General features: G+C 25.8%; 2 pseudogenes; both read right to left on the bottom strand.

Annotated features, from left to right (window-relative positions):
- Positions 1 to 8,416: 8,416 nt before the first annotated feature.
- LOC111318458 (6-phosphogluconate dehydrogenase, decarboxylating 1, chloroplastic pseudogene) lies at positions 8,417 to 9,135 on the bottom strand (annotated as a pseudogene).
- A 958-nt stretch (positions 9,136 to 10,093) lies between these two features.
- On the bottom strand, positions 10,094 to 10,680 carry LOC149520109 (uncharacterized; annotated as a pseudogene).
- Between the last annotated feature and the right edge of the window lie 7,388 nt (positions 10,681 to 18,068).

Below are 18,068 nucleotides of genomic sequence, written 5' to 3'. Positions count from 1 at the left end.
TAAAAGAAAATGAAAACTTTTAAATCGATAAAAATAGGTTTGTTTGAGAGCAAAAAGGCAGTAAGGTAAAAAATGAAAACCTCAAAAGGCCTTTATATAGCCAATGTTCAAATAAGATGAATGACCCAAATTGTGCCAAATGTTGGATGGTTACCAAGGATGACCTTTACATTTTCAACTCTAGATTTTTACCACTAAAATATCTCTCTCCTCATTAAATGTGATTTTTAAATAACTAATGAGCAAATCGAATATCTCACTTATTTAAACTGGCTAGACTAGTTGTAAAATCATGGGTGAACCAATCAAAAAGACAATTGCTAGGTCAACCCTAAGCTAAGACTAAGGATCAAACTCTAACACTAGGGAAAAACATAAGTCCCCATCAAACATATGAGTCACGTAGTAGGCACCACAATCCACTTTGACATTAGGACACTTACCTCGTCATCCCCAAAATGGACTAACTAAGTATACAACTTAAAACCACTCTCAAAGATCGAGCTCAACACCTACGATCATATGTCAGGTTAGTGCTTTTTGGCATAAGTCGGGTTACACTTTATAGCTTTTTATTGGTTACAACCTCTTACTCGACTCTTACATCATCCTGGATAATATTTAACCTCAAAATGTAAGGTTGGGTTTGAGGCTTAAATTTTCAAAAACTCACTCTCACAAGCTCGATGTCAACCTAGCAAATATGTGCATTAGAAAAGCTCAATCAGGCACCATCAGTCTGATGCTCAAACTGCTTAGTGGGGGATTGAATGTTAAACGTATTTTTAGGTTCAAAAGGCAAATTGCTTTTTTTTCTTATTAGAGATTGTCAATAGACAATCAAGGGTGTTTTTTATTTTTGAGCTAACCTAACATGTACAGTGCCACGTCAGCATGGGTATGTCATTAAGTTGCCCCACAGACCCCTCACATTTCGCCTATAAATAGAGCCATTCAAGTACTATCAATCGAATCTAACTTTTCCTTACATTTTTATTTTTTTTCCTTCCGATCTCTTTAATTCTGACCTTTAACTTGAGTGTAGAAGTGCAAATGCGAGGAACATTCCCTATCTTTACTCTAACTACTCTCTTATCTCTTTTGTGATTTTAGAGTTTTGACCCTTAACTCGGAGCACGGCACCAACAAGAATTTTCTTATTCTGAAAACATAAATTTTACCAAAACTTTTTCCTAATTAAATGGGTTTTAGAATAACATTTAATTATAATTTTGAAATTGAAAAAAAAATAAAAATATTTTACTATCAAGTTTGGTTATAAAATTTTGGTAAATAGATATTTTTTAAAGAACTTTATTAGATTTCTCGAAAAAAGAGAGAAGAAACACAAGGGTAAAAATGTCTTTTAAAAAATTAAAATATTAAACTAACTGCAAAGAATGTTTGGTTAGAGGAAAGTAAGATTTTTTATCGAAATTGTATTTTTCATAATTTGATTTTTTAATTTGGTTCACAAACGTAATTTCTGAGATTTTCTAAAAGTCTTAATAGTATATAAAAAAAGAAAGTAGAAGAGAATCAAAAACTCTTTTTTCCTTGAGTTGTTTTAAATTTCGAAGGGAAAGTTAAAATTTTGTCTCATTTACCCTTACTTAATTGCATTTTCATATTGTATTATCTTTTTTAGTCTTTTAAAATTACAAAACAAATGTGATTTTTATTATTTATAACTTCAACAAGAACTGTGTTTTTAGGATAAAAAATGTAGTTGTTTTTTAAAATATTTTTTTGAAATTTTATAATTTTAATAAATATCATATTTTTAAGATAAAAAACGTACTAGATGTTAAAATTTTATTTTCAAAATTCTAGAATTTTAATAAAAACTATGTTTTTAAAATAAAAAATAGTGGAGGTTGAAACTATATTTTCAATTTTCTAAAATTTTAACAAATATCGTGATTTTAAGATAAAAATATAATGGATGTTGAAATTATATTTTCAAAATTTTAACAAATACTGCATTTTAAAGATAAAAAAAAGTAGTGGGTGTTGAAACTATATTTTTGAAAGTTTGAAATTTTAACAAAAACTACCTCTTTAAGTTAAAAAAAATGTAGTGGATCTTAAAATTATATTTTTGAAATTATGAAATTTTAACAAAGATTGCATTTTTAAGATAAAAATGTAGTAGATATTAAAAAAATCAAATTTTTAAGATAAAAAATGTAATGATGTTGAAACTATATTTTCAAAATTTTAACATAAACTATTTTTTTAAGATAAAAAAAAGTATTGGATGTTAAAACTATCTTTTTGAAAATTTGAAATTTTAACAAAGATAATATTTTTAAGATAAAAAATGTAATAGGTATTGAAATTATATTTTTAAAATTCTAAATTTTAATAAAGACTACATTTTAAAGATAAAAACGTAGTAGATGTTTAAACTATATCTTCGAAATTATGAAATTTTAACAAAGATCGTGTTTTTAAAATTTTAAAAAAATGTGGTAAGTGTTAAAGTTATTTTTTGAAATTTTAGAATTTTAACAAAAATTGTGTCTTTTAGATAAAAAAAAAATATTGTGGATGTTGAAACTATTTTTTTTTTGAAATTTTAACAAAGATCACATTTTAATGGTTGTTGAGACTTTATATTAGAAATTCTAGAATTTTAACAAAAATTATGTTTTTAAGATTAAAACGTAGTGAATATTAAAACTTTATTTTTGAAAATTTAAAATTTTAACACAAACTGCATTTTTTAATAAAAAACATAATGGATGTTAAAACTTTATTTTTCAAAATTATGAAATTTTAACAAAAATCACGTTTTCACGATAAAAAAATGTAATCTTTTTTGCTACTTTTAAAAGTGAAAAGAAAATGCAAAATATCTTTACTTAATATTATTATATAAAAAATCTAAAATACAGTTACTTAATATTATTACATATAAAGTTTGTTCTAAGGGTTCTACCCTCTTACACTCCCCTTCCAATCTCTACATTGACCTTATCACAAAAATCGATCTACATATTTTCTTTGCATAGAAACAATCAACATACAAGTAGTAATTAGGATTGTAAAATTATTTTTAATATTAAAAAATATGTTTTTAAAAATTCCTTAATTTCAAAGAAAACATGTTATTTACATGTAACGTGTTATGAGTATCACATGATATACATGTGTCGCTAAGAACAATATAATAAAAAATTTTATTAGGTAATCTTATATTTTTCTAAATCAAATACAAAAATCTTATGTTCTCTAAGTTAATAAAACTCAAGAATAAAACATTCTCTTTTAATATCACTTTATTCCGAAATCACTTTTTTTCTTAAAATTTAAGAATCTATAAACCAAACACCCTTTAAATTCAATGACGTGGTTTAATTTAGTTCTTAGATCTATATTTTGATTTTATCTCACCATGAATAGGCTCTATCTTGTTAAATACAAAATTGAGAAGAGCTACAACTAAAGAAGTTTATGTATGTAATTTCTCTTCAATAAGATAAATAAGAGAGAAATATGGATTTAAAGATAAATTAAAAATTTTAAAAAATAATAAATTACGTGTATTTTGACTCAAAAAAATTGTACTATTTAGTAAAATATCTTTATTTTTGGAAAAAAAAAAAGAGGCATTCAACCCGTGGAAGAATTGAAACTCGACTCAAGTTAGTTTTGCCTACAAGTTTTGAAGCTTTGATTGTCTTTTAAACCTTTAAACAGGTTCATTTTGGTAAGATCTAAACCTTTTCTTTTTGCGTGACTGTCCGTGAAACATTCATCATATAGATTTAAGTATATATGATGACTTGGATAGATTTTTATATTTTAATATCTCATATAAATTTATTTTTTAGAGATTGCATAATAAGTATGTTAAAATCATATGCTATGATTTATTTTTATGCAATATTTTATAAATGTGATTGTTTTGATTGGTTTGATTATGCTAGGTCATGTAGAAGTAAGATTAGGTTAATTCTCAAGTATGAGATTTAGTTTCATTAAGTATGCCATATACTTTAGAGTATGTCTTTTTTTATGCTTTATTTAATATGTTACTAAAAAATTTGTTCAGTTACACCTGGAATCACATTTTTATTTTAAAATCATATAAATTATTTGAATTTAATTGTATTTATTTTTTGTTAATGCATGAAAATATAAAAGAAATTCAATTATAATATTTTCAAAATTTTTATTTTAAGAGTTTTTAGAATTAAATATTTTTACTATTTAATTTAATTTAGTAAATAATAAGTAAATTGATATGTTTTAGGCTGTTTTCTATAAAAAAATCAAAATTTCTTTCTTTTTTATTAAAGATTTTGGTTTTTTAATTTTCTTTTCAAAAGGAAAATATGAAATAAAAAAAGGTGTGAGTTTCATTCAATTAAACCTTTATTTAACCTAAAAAACTATTTAAAAATTATATATATATATATATATAAACAATATTGTTTTGATCCTTAACTAAATTAAAAAATATATAAAAAAAATTGTAAAGGTTAATTGCTTGACATGTCAAGCAATGAATAGAAAAATTAAAAGACTTAATGTAAATTCAAATAAAATATATAATTCATTAAAATAACGCATAAGCATACAAATGAAATCAATTTTGACATTTAAATTATAATTAATTAATATAATTATAAACTTTATTCTTTTGTAACATTAAATTGATAGTTAACCAATATATATTGTATTTGATAAAGTGTATATTGGCATCAATGTTTTTATTTAATAAAAAATTTCATATCTCATTTTTGTTAATGTAAATTTTTAGGTTTTTTTTCATTGAAATTTTGATGATATTTTATTATTTTTGGGATTTTTGCGAATTTTATGCCAAGTGAGGCCCTTAATCGAAGCCTTATGGAAAATTAAAAAATATATATATATATATATATATTAATTATATATGAGGATTTGAAGCTCTATCAATTATATAATTACTGGAACATAGTCTATGTACATTCCTAGTGTGTTGATCCCATTAGAGATAGCTAATCTCATAACTCTTCTCCAAGGTGCTTGCTTTTGAACAATCTATTAGAAAAATAAATAAAAGAATAGAAATAATATAAAAGAATTCTAACTTTGAGACATGAATAATACTTTTTTAAAGGGAATTATGCCTCTAGGATACAACAAACACTCACACTCTCTAATCAGAAATAATGAAAATGGTTATACTGAAAGATCTATTTATAATGAATGAACAAACATAAACTTATATTCAAATGGTTATAACCTTTTGTATAATCATGATATTTTTGAATAATAATCTATTTATATTCAAATAGTTCTGACCATCTGTCAGATGATAATTGTTTTTGTTAAAACATAATTATTTAAAATATGAATAAAATTAATACAAAAATTAATTTTATTCATCAGTAATTAAATTTTTCTATTCAATGTAGGATGCACCATATTCTAAACTACCAGCAATCCCTACTACATTGGAATTTTGGTGCTTCATTTTTAATCTTTCACATAAATAAATGTTATAAAAACAAGAAGGTATCTTTAAATTTAAACCTTTAATTAGCATACATATCCTAGAATCATAACGAAGTTGATGGTATCTACAAATTAAACCTCAAATCTTAATGTTAGAATCGAAGATATAACACATATAATATTATTTATTCTTCTACCACAGGTTTATAACTGCTCTAACATTATTACGGTTATGTGCTTATCTTATTCATAAACATTTACAAAAGAGACCCCAATTCTTCTTATTAAAACGACACCATTTCTATGTTTATATAGGTAGAGTTTTCATTATATTTCCATTATTTTAGATATTTAAATAATAAACTATATTAAGAGTATAAAAACCCATCCTCCCTATGTAATGGATTGCACTAGTCTCTAAAATTTGAATAGATCTTATTAATGCTTAACAGACACATAACAATAACTTGTTTTTACCTATTAAACTTTGTAATTAGAAGCTATTAATTCAAAATTGGCCATTATTGGTGTCTAATGGTAAGGTTTTAAATCTATTCTACTTATAGTATTATTAACAAAATATCTTGGAATTCAATTTTCTTTTATGCTAATTACCTTCACTTGACATTGATTCTCTAATATAATTACTTCAAGCTAATATATCCAAACTTTTCATTTTGCATATTATTTATATGCTCTAGATATTATGGCCTCATTTTTATCATTTTAAGAAATAAATGGTATTGATTGTGGCTATAACTCTATACTCATTAATATAAAATTTCAACCATTCTATTTTACGCTTTTATCTATTTTAATACAATTATTATTTTAGTATAATTGGATAAACTGAATGGACAGACCAAACTATTTTAGTCCTTTTACAATATATAAGGACTTTTTTTTTAATGATTTTACTTTAATAAGTGTACTAAACTTATTAGCTTGTATAATTTACTTATAAAATTATTATAAAATCTTACAATACTATGTTGGTAATTTTATTTCTTTTGATTCATATCACCTATACTATTTGCAAATATGCATTCTTTTATTAAAGAATGTCCCATTCAATTATCAAGATATCATATATATTTAATCAAGTTGCCATTTCATTTATCTTTTTACTATTTTGTGGTTTTTTTTTTTAAAGTAAAAGGCCTCTAAATCCCCTTTTAATGAAAGATAACTAGCAAATATTCTATATCTTAATATTTTCTTTTCATAAAAATTCCAAAACTTTTATTTAAACTTAACATAAGAGTATACATAAATAAGAATAATGTCGAATATAATTACTTTCAATTTTTTTTCAGTATACTCATTCTTTCTATAGTATCTTTTGAAACTTTCATGCCTAACTCATGGAAACTTATGAATTTATTTCATCATGGACACCATTCACCAATTTATTACCATGAGAAAAACCGTATCCATCACCTAAATGGGTCAAATAACATTCATCTTGCTATTTTAAATTTTTTTTTATATTCACAAAATCTTTGAATCACTCATGACTTTCAAAGAAAATATAATTTTATACTTTTACTATTCTCAAAACTAAAATCATGAGATGTAGATCATTTATACAAGCCATAATTATTATCAAATAAAATTAAACAAATATCATTTTTATGCAAAGACCATTAAGAAAAACTATTTGTGTATTATTTATATATAAATAATTCTTAAACTTTTCAAAAGCATTATTCATTTAAGAGTCATACCACTTTCTCCATAGATAATTCATTTAGTGATCAACTCTAAGGATTAAGGCTATTGTAAGCAAACATCATTATCAAATTCACATATCAAAGGTACATGACCAATACACATTCTTACCATGAAATTATAAAAAGCAATGGAGATTTGTGCATTTTCCTTTTTTTAATTAATCTATGCATAATAATCCCATACATCCTTATAATTATTTATAATCTCTATCTACATTAAAACAAACTTTATTTAAATTGTTTTAATTGTAAACCATGTTATCTTCTTCTTAGCATTCCAAAATAAAACTTTCTAAATCCATAAACATGGCTAATAAGACATTGGTGGATTGCCTTCAAATTATTAGTAATTAGAAATAACCTTTAATGTTATTAATGATGTGCCTTTTGCATTTAAACTTGAATATCACATTTAACCTAATTTGTTGGCCAAACTTTCAATTTGAAATAGTAACATAAAATTTCATAAATAAATCATGCCAATATATTCACCTTATTAATTTCACACTACTACTGGCCATAATTTTGAAAAATCCATTTCAATAGAACTTTTGGAATGCATAATTAATAAATTCCAAAAGCCCAAGTAATATGAAAAACAATCATGAAATTGGATTCATGCAACAAAATCAAATAATGAATTAATGCCATACTAATTTTGAATAAAAATTAAAGAAAAACTTATATGATATGTAGATAGAGAATTATTTCCTTTTGTCCATAATTATTTGAAGAATTCGGATTTCACGAATGCATTTCTAAATTTCTTTCTCTTGCATCTTCATAAATATGAAATATAAAATTTTTTCATAATTACCTTTAAATTGTTAGAAAAAATAAATAAAAGAATAGAATAATATAAAAGAATTTTGATTTTGAGGTGTGAAAAATATTTTCTTAGAAGCAATTATACCTCTAAGATATAACAAAGCCTCAAACTCTTCAATAAGAAGTAGTGAAAATAGTTATACTAAAAGATATATTTATAATGAATGAACAAACATAAACTTCTATTCAAATGGTTGCAACCTTTTGTATAATCATAACCTTTATGAATAATAATCTATTTATATTCAAATAGTTATAACCATTTGTCATATAATAATTATTTTTGTTCAAACATAATTATTTAAAATATGAATAAAATTAATATAAAAATTAATTTTATTCATCAATAATTAAAATTTTCTATCCAATGTAGAATACGCCACATTCTAAACTATCAACATAATCTACCTGGCAAACTCAAGGTCCATAACCAAGCTAGCTAAATTGGGATTCTTCTATTAAGCCTTCTTGATCCTATCCAAAAATGCGACCCTTATAATACACCCACATTTCCAAATCCTAGCTAACTTTCCCAAATTCAAATTCCACCCTTTTTCAATATTCTTAGGTCTCAATAAATTTATCCTTTAAGCATAACTACATATCTTCGATGCACACAAAGCTTTCCTAGCATCATCAATCAATTTTTTCTCATCAATCCCCTATACTAACCTCCCAACTTCCTATTTCAATCTTGCTTCTTTTAAACCTAGTAACATTATCTCTTTTCTTCTTCAACCTATTCAAATACCTACAATCTAATAAAGTAGCAATCATAGGAGCAACAATAAACAACTTAGCAACTTGTTGCACAACCTATTTCCCAATCCCTTTCACCCTAGTCTTATCCAAAATCTTATCCACCAAATACCCATCTCCCAACTCATCCTTAACTCTAAAATATCATATGTTATCTCAATTAAGAAACTTTCAAGCTCTTCTTGCTTGATTTTGTAAAAAATCTCTATTAATTCATCTTTGAAAGCTTCCTAACCTATTTAGCAACATCATAAGCTTCAAAAATTAATTGCATATCACCATATTCGATTCTATTATGAACCATTTTAATGGAATTACCTAATCTTCCTTTGCCAATGTAAGTAACACAGAGTCTATCTTTGACTTAAGCTACCACCTTTTCCCATCTATAGATTCATCTTTACAACACAAACCAAAAAAAAGTTTTTTTTAAACAAATTATCAAACTATGTTACCAAAATCAAATTAAATTATCAAACTTCTAATCGTTTCTCAAATTCCTATCATTCATTTCATTTAACTGACGATAAATAAAACCATTTTTTGCTCTTAATGGGCCAAAAATGAAAACTTTAAAAATTAAAATTCCTAATTTTTTCATTCAAGTTAAACTAAAACCTCAAATTTTCCATAGCTTGTTTCATGAAATTAACATAAATGCTCAAATGAAACAAACTGGGATGATGAAAACCTCCACGATATAAGTAAAATCTTTACTTTATTGTGGTTTTAGGGTTTTATTTACCTTTTTTATGATGAAAATATTTGGAAAAACATTGTTGTGATGTACTAGCTCTTGAGATAGAGCTAAGGTTTTGGTTTTCGAAGCAATCAATCAGCCCCGCCTCTATTCACTATAATTGAACGCATAAAGGTATCAATATTTAAATTCACAAAAAAATAAACAATCAAAATTTGAATTTGTATCATTCTTTAAATTCATAAAAAAATAAATAGTAAAAAGTTGAATTGAAAATCAAAGAGTAAAAATTGATATTAAATTTAAAAAAAAAAAAACTCTTTTTTTACCTGTCTTCAAGTACAACTTGTTCTTCTAAGGTCCAATCCAAGAAAATACCAAGGTAGCTTCATACCCAAACTCGAGCTAGTAATAAATTAATAAACAAATAAAGAATGCCGCTTTACTCAAATAACCAATATTAAACATAGGGAATGGAACTCATTAACTCATAAATTTGCCTCATAGTACAACCTAAGCTATGTTTATCTATAGTCAAACACTACCTACAATTTCTATGACTTTAAGGAGTCACTGCATTTTGAGCTTTGTCCACCTAGTAAACCTCTTATCACTTGCTCTACTATCTTGCACATAGAACATTAAGCAGCACATGCATAACACGAGATCAACAAAGTACTAGTGTCCGATCTAGCCATCTCTCTATTTCATCTTTAGGGGAGCCCTTCCATAATGCACTTCATTATTGCACTTGTTGTCAAAATGCCAAGTAAAAGTCATATCGAAGTTATCAATCACATCGAAAACTAGCCATGCTCACCTTGATTTCTTTAAAAACACCCTATTAAACACCTCCATCTTATTAGGATTAAATGCCAGAGATCTTGCATAACTACCAGTTGCAATTGTGGTGTAAAAAATGATTTCTAGCACTACTAACCCTTTTTACTTTACCAATTCCATAACTTTTTTCCAAAATGATGATGCATACTCTACCTTATGAGAAAATGGTCTAATGTTAGACCAATGAACAGCATCATGCATGCCAAAGTTCATAATGATAATGTCTAGAACTGTGTCCTCTAAAAAGTACTTCTTCAACAAATTCTTGAACCTTTCATCTTTTAAAAAATCGAAACCTAGGTAATTTTGGGTTCAATTCCAATGACCATTGAAACTGCTAGTGATCACTACAACAAATTTGGCCATTAGTGGCATATAGAATAATGTCACCAAATATTTATTTTTCATCACCACATATATTCTGTGACAAAAAATTAAATGTCATGACATTCGTCACATTTGCACCATCGTTAAAGTTCTAATGTGATGATACCCAAATATCTTCACTAATTATGAATCTACCATGACAATAAAATCAAATATCACTTTATGTTTTTTTTTGTGATATTAGTTTTTGTCAGTTATTTAAGAAAAACAGTTATTAAAGGCTATAATTGTCACAAAATAAATAATAAAATCAGATATATTAGTGATAAAAAGAAAATCATCACAATATTGGTGACACAATTATCATCACTAATGATTGTAAGATAATGTCAAACGTAACAATAAAATCAAATGTCACCTTATACTTTATTTTTTATGATGTTAGTTTTCGATAACTATTTATAAAAGAAAAGTCATTAAAAGCTATAATCATCATAAAATAAATAATAAAATCTGATATATTAGTGATGAAAAGTAAATTGTACAGTATTAGTGACATAATTATCGTCACCAATGATTATAAAATAATGTCAAACGTGACTATAAAATCAAATGTCACCTTATGCTTTTTTTTGTGACATTAGTTTTCATTAGTTATTTATGAAGAAAAACATCATTGAAGGTTATAATCATCATAAAATAAATGATAAAATATGACATATTAATGATGAAAGGTAAATTGTCATAGTATTAGTGACACAATTAACATCACAAATTATTGTAAGATAATGTTAAACATGACAATAAAATAAAACGTCACCTTATTTTTTTTTGTGACATTAGATTTTGTTAGCTATATATGAAAAAAAAGGTCCTTAAAATTTATAATCTTTACAAAATAAATACTAAAATCTGATATATTAGTGATGAAAGATAAATGATATCATAGTATTAGTGACACAATTAACGTCATTAAATTTTATACATAAAATAAAATTGTCATAGTCATTTTTGTAGAATAATCCAATGTAGTTTTCTTACAAATCCATCAAATATTTAAATTGGTTTTTAAATGCAGTACATTCTTTAAAGTCTACCCTAAAGTCATATAAAAATAATATTGTTTAAAAAACAAATAGTGCTAAAACTATGAAACAGGTAGTCATTGAAATCTTCTTTTCAAGCTCTCAATCCAAATCTTTTATTGAATGCGATTGTGTTGTTATAAATGTGTCACTTTAAGCTACAATTAATAATTAATAGCAAATATCAAAACAAACCACAACATATACAATAAGATCTAAACAAATATAAAAAGTAAACTATCCATTTTATGCATATCAAATTTTTAAATAAAACCCTTACCTTGTATAAAAGAACAAGTCTTGTCAAAATATTGACAAGTAAACTTCATAAAGACTCAGTAAATAATAAAAATCAATTGATTTTTAAAAATTGAGTGATAAAAAAAGTGCCAATTCTCACTTTTGATTTAGGTATCAAATAAAGCCTAAATATATAATGCTTACAACATCACAGCCACAACAAAATCAATGTACCAAAAGGCTTTACAAGCTATATGACTTATAGTAATACCTACATTTGAAATATTGCTAGTTGAAGAACAACCTACTTGAATGGCTAGCATGTTTACAAACCTCTAATATTTAATGGCTAGCACAGCTAAAAAAAATTATTGCAAAAAAAAAATGTTAATAGTAATTAATAGATTATGAGCACATAGATATATTGAAGTATATTGAAGTATATACCTAGAAATTAGGGATGGGCACTTGGATTCTAGTAGCTATTAAAGCATTTGTCATAGCTTCAATTTGAGCTTGAAAGAACCTAAAAGTTTATTATATTGCTAAAGTTTTTCTTGTGTCCTTTTAAGATTTTCTTCTAAGATTGCAACACTTGTAGACAAAGTTTTAGTAGAAGGTTCTAGCCTATATCCAAGTCTTTTGATGTATTCCAACCTAGTACTAAGCATTTCATCCACTATAGCATCAATAGTTTTAGTTTCTATTCCTTCTTCAGTAGGAACTAATTGTAACTCCACCATTTTCTCCTTGCATTTAAAAAGAAATCTAGGTTAACTCAAAGAATCCTACTATAATAATAAAATTATAACTCTTAATTTGAAATTTCTTACATAAGCTGCTTGAGCTTCAAGTATTGACCATCTATTATTCTCTGAGTAGTGAGTCATTGACTAGAAATCAATCATTAATCAAGGGATAATCTTAGTATTCTACTGCTAATTTATATAGTAGCATTGAAAACCAGACAACTGACTTACACATTTAATAAGAATAACAATAATTTTTTTAAGGTGACATCTCATATTATCTATGAGAAAGAAAGAGAAAAAGAGAGAAGAGGGGTGAGGTAGGGATTTAAGCAAGCTTAACTATTTACTGTCGAAAGAAAATAACCTTAATCTTCCAAGCATGATAATAGTAGCCATAGTTTTAGTGGTAGGTACTACCATCTCACTGTAAAGCAGATAAATTGGGTTTTAATTTTGTTTTTTGAAGAATAGATGGGAAAGAAAGAAAAGTAAAAAACTCACTATGGAACAAGGTTAGAAGATAAAGAAGATGATGGTTTGATCAAGAATCAACACCAAGACAGAAAGACATTAACAAAACCTTGAAATCACAAACTTGATCCTTTTATGTGCAAAATTTGGCACTGTATTAATGCCATTTTATATGGTTGATATATCATCCAAAAAATAAAAAGCTATGGCTATTTTTTATGCAAGTTCTGATTCTCTCTTTTAAATAAAGGCACTCTTTTATCTTTCTCAATTCTAAACACACTCAAATTATGTCTAACGATTTATGGCTCTAATATCCTAATGAGTCCCTTTCTCTAGACGAGAAAGGCAAATCCTTGTTTGTTGTTAGTTTCAAGACTATCTTCTTAATAAATAGTAGAGATAGCTTAGTTTAACAAATAAAAGTTTGGCTTTCAATGCAAGGGGATATCACAATGATACGATAGTTTATAGACATGGTAAAAGAATACATAATTCAATATACCTATCTCCACTAGAACTAAAGCAACATTGCAGCTATGGAGGACATACTTACTCTCCATTGTTTGAGTCTAGCATCTAAGTAGTATGTAATTATAACATCTAGTAATCTAAAAGGTGTCAAACATTTATCTAGTTCAATTCCTTATAAACTAATCCAATTATATAATTTTCTCACATCTAGCTTGAATAAAAAAATTGTTACTGCTAAGTTTTTAGCTTTTCAAGATTGTTCAAAAAATTTATAGTAATAGATAGCTTCAAACCACCTACAACAAAAATTGAATTATGAACTACAACTATCATTAATAATTTATTGAATACATAAAAGCCATCTTCATTTAGTCATCCTGACCTAGAACATTGGCAAACATCGAAACTTGAAGTAAGCCTTATTAACATGCCTAGGTGAATTTTGAGCCTTACTGCAGGTCTAAAATGTCCTTATAAACCCATATTAAAGATGACACAAATAGACTACCTATGATCAATTTCATAAAATAACTCAATCAAACTAGTGGAACAATAATTTTAACCACTTCAAATGGCCATAAATGGCATCTTTCAAATATTTTCACTTGAAGATGCAATAAGCAACAACACTACACCAGTAAGACTCAACTCCAAATTTTGAATTTGGCAATGCTTTAATAATAATGTGACTAGTGCCTTGATTATATATGTAGACCACTATATGACACATACTACTTAAGATATGCAATTTTTTATAAACTAATTTAAGCTAAAAGCATTTTAAGCAACTAAAAACTCCATACCATGCAAGTTAAGTAAATGTTAACTTTTGTAATTGAAATTATCTGCTAAAGAGTGCTTGCAAAATGAGAAACAAAGATATTGCCTATAGAGTTATAATCATATACATCTCAATCTAGCACTTAAGAAATTGTTAGGAGTTTAGCCAATGACTCAACTCCTAATTCAAACGTATGATTTTCGATTCTCACTTATCTTACATAGTTTCTACATGCAACGTCCTACCCCTTCCCATTTTTACCTCTCATTTCCAATTACTACCTCCTACTTCCTTTACCTCCAATAACACTCACTACTCTTTTGCCTACTATAGTCTTCCTTTCTGGCCTTTTGACCTCATTCGATTCAATTAGTAGTTACATAGTAGTGACAGAACAAATTCGTAGTTTCATTATCATAAATAGAAGATAATCTTGCAAAGCATAGCCTTTTATTAACACCCATACTAACATCCATTATCCTACATAATAATATAATAGGATAGAAACACACATTAACCTTAGTTTTAGCATTCTAACTACCTACCTTATGATATTAAAAGATAATTTGTACGAATATGTTAATGCCCTTATTGCATTGGTCAATCAATCCTTCCCAAAACCAAACGATGAAACCAACACCAACCAGATAAAAAAAAAAAACTCACATGAGTTGAAAGTTTTAGCCCTTGTTACATGCTGCTATGTACCTTATGTCATGTCATGTTATCTTTCTCTTTTACGTGCCATCATTTATAACTCTTACTATTATTTATTTATCTAATTCAAAAATAATATGTGGTCAATAAATCATATATTTACGTCAGCAAACTTTCGTACAAACATAGTAATAATTAATAAAGAGTATAAATAACTATTAGAACTTATGTGAGAAGTGGAAACCTTTGATGTGTATTGTAATAAGATGAGTAGGAACAACATATCGGTTTACTCATTGTAAAGCTTTTCTTTTCCTATTATGCCTATCATTATATCAATGTCTTGTTGGCCAATGAAACATCTCAACGTATAGTTTAAGAAATGATATAGTTTACAGTAATTTATTTATGCTATAACAACTTTTATGAAATTATTGGATGTATCTTTGTTTACTCATTGATTACATCAATTCTTTTTTAACCTCATTTTCAGTTATTTCTTTTACTCAGCCATCTCTTCTTTAGTAGTATGTAATTATAGCATAACATCCACCTTGGTAATAATGCTTTATTGAAGAACTTTGTTCCTTTAGTAAGTTACATGGTTAACAAAAACATAATTTATTGCTAATGCCTATAATGATGAAGTTAAACTGTTGGTCCTTTATCTTTCATGAAGTAAGGCGGCTGCTAATATCATCATTCAAAGGTACTCTTTATTTAATTTGATTTTTTTATATTAATTTGGGTAGTTGTTTTATAGACATGATACTTCTTTAAAAACCATTAGTTTACACTTTACTTTATTCAACTGAAGTTCAACTAAAGTTTAACTGAAGTGCCATCATTTAATAAAGAGTAGTAATAACTACTAATACTAGTATTATGAATCAAAGGAGAAAAAATTTTTAAATGAAACGTCAAATATTTTCATGAGTTAAGTGATCCTACATGCCCTAATATGTGAAAATATGCATCATCAAGATAACTGACAAGTCTCAAAAGGAATGTTTCCTTCTCTTGCTAAATAAATATAAAATGAGCGAATTAGATAAATCATAGCTTTGTTTTCTTTGAAATAGAGAATGAAAGATTGTTTTCTCTGAAAACCTACAGTTGTAAGTTCTTTCTTATATGAGAAACTCTTACTTTCCTAGAAACAACAACTTATTTGATAACCTTTTATGAGTGATTACTACTTGTTTGTTTACATAAGTCTTTATGCTAATTTACTGGTAACCTTAATTAAAATGTACTATTCTTTAGATGACAACTAGTAAAAAAAATGTTTTCTTTTATAGATGCATGCGAGTTTAATGTGTGAACCACTTAAATTTTAATATATTCTTCAATTTTATTACTTTTGGTTTCATTATTTAGAACAACTTTAGATGAAGAAAATTAAAGGGAAACTATAAGAAATAACAGCCAAACAGAGAAATAAGAAAAATGAAGAGATCAGCCTAGTGGAGGAAATGGCATACATTAGCATCATCTAGCATCAGAAATATGCATACAACATTAATCTTGGCCAAGTAATTTGTGTCATACAACTAGAATAGAAGATTTCCTAAAATTGGGATTATTTTTCAAAAACTTTTTATCCATCATTTTTTATTCTCAAATAAAACTGAGATTTTCAAATTTATTATATTCGAAAGAAAACCTAAAACCAAAGATTAACATGAACAAACAAATATTTTCTAAAGAATGAAGATCGAATACAAACCTAGGCTTCTATCGATCAATGTCGGCTAAATTTGCTTCATCTAACCAGAGAGTAGAGAAGAATGGTTTGAGGATAGTAAAGGATAGTGGCTTCTAGTACAGTTTGAGCTTAAAACATATGGTTTCAACGTAATTAACCAGATAGGAGAGCAAAAAACAGTCTATAAAGGTGAGATAGTTTTGGCCAAAAAAACCCATAAGATTGTTAGCATGGATTTTGGAAGGAACATGAAAAATCTAATAAAAAATTTAAACAGTGTAGTTTAGGGGAAATTTGAATTAAAATTATTTTTTTGTATAAAAGTTACTAGAGTGTAATTAAAATTTTTTATTTAAATTCATTTTTTACTTAAAAAATTTTCTTTTAACAAAATTTTTAAATTAGAAATTTTTAAAATTTCTTTTAAAATTATAAACAAAGTGTGTATTTTAAAATTTTTATTATATGTAATATTTAATTCATTTCTTTAATTAGAAAATTTTCATATAGGAATACATACTTAGCTTAACTCCAACCAAATATTTTTTTTGTTTTCTTTTTCAATAGTTTCTAACAATAGATTATATTAAAATAAATAAGATTTAAAGGTCATATATGAAAAACATAATTTTTTTAGCTAACAATAAATATTTTGTTAATAATTATTAAAATTGTAAATTTACTTATAAAAAATCAAAATTATGAAATCTTTAATTAAGTATTTGAATATTAATAAAATTTTAAAAATAAACTAATAAGACAATTTCGATATACCAAAATAGTTTCTAATAGTAGTACTTTATTAATTATTAAATAGTGAAGCAGGATTGTAAGTTTTTAAGTTATTAGATCGTAGATGGACTTTACTCTAACCTCTAGGCAACGAGTTGTAAGATTTAAAAAGCATTCCATAACTTAAAATGTGGAGTTATTTTCTAGTGGCAATCAGCAAGAACTTGACCATGGCATCGAAAAGTGTTGAAATGGCATTGGGCCCCTTTTAAGCTTTTAAGGAGCAAACAATTCTAAATTTGTGTCAAATAGTATCATTTTTCTTAGGGTGTAGTTTAGGAAAACTTCAATTAAAATTATTTTTTTGTATTGATATTAATAACTATTTAAAATTCATTTTTTACTTAAAAGTTACTAGTATGTTCAAGTTTAGTTAAAATTTTTTTTCTATTTAAGATTCATTTTTGCTTTCAAAAATTTCTTTTAACAAAAATTTTAAACTAGAAATTTTTAAATTTTTAAAATTT

The sequence above is a fragment of the Durio zibethinus genome, chromosome 2, assembly GCF_047325235.1.
Source record: "Durio zibethinus cultivar Kanyao isolate XHJ-2024 chromosome 2, ASM4732523v1, whole genome shotgun sequence".
NCBI lineage: Eukaryota > Viridiplantae > Streptophyta > Magnoliopsida > Malvales > Malvaceae > Durio > Durio zibethinus.
This window is presented reverse-complemented; position numbering and strand designations above follow the sequence as displayed.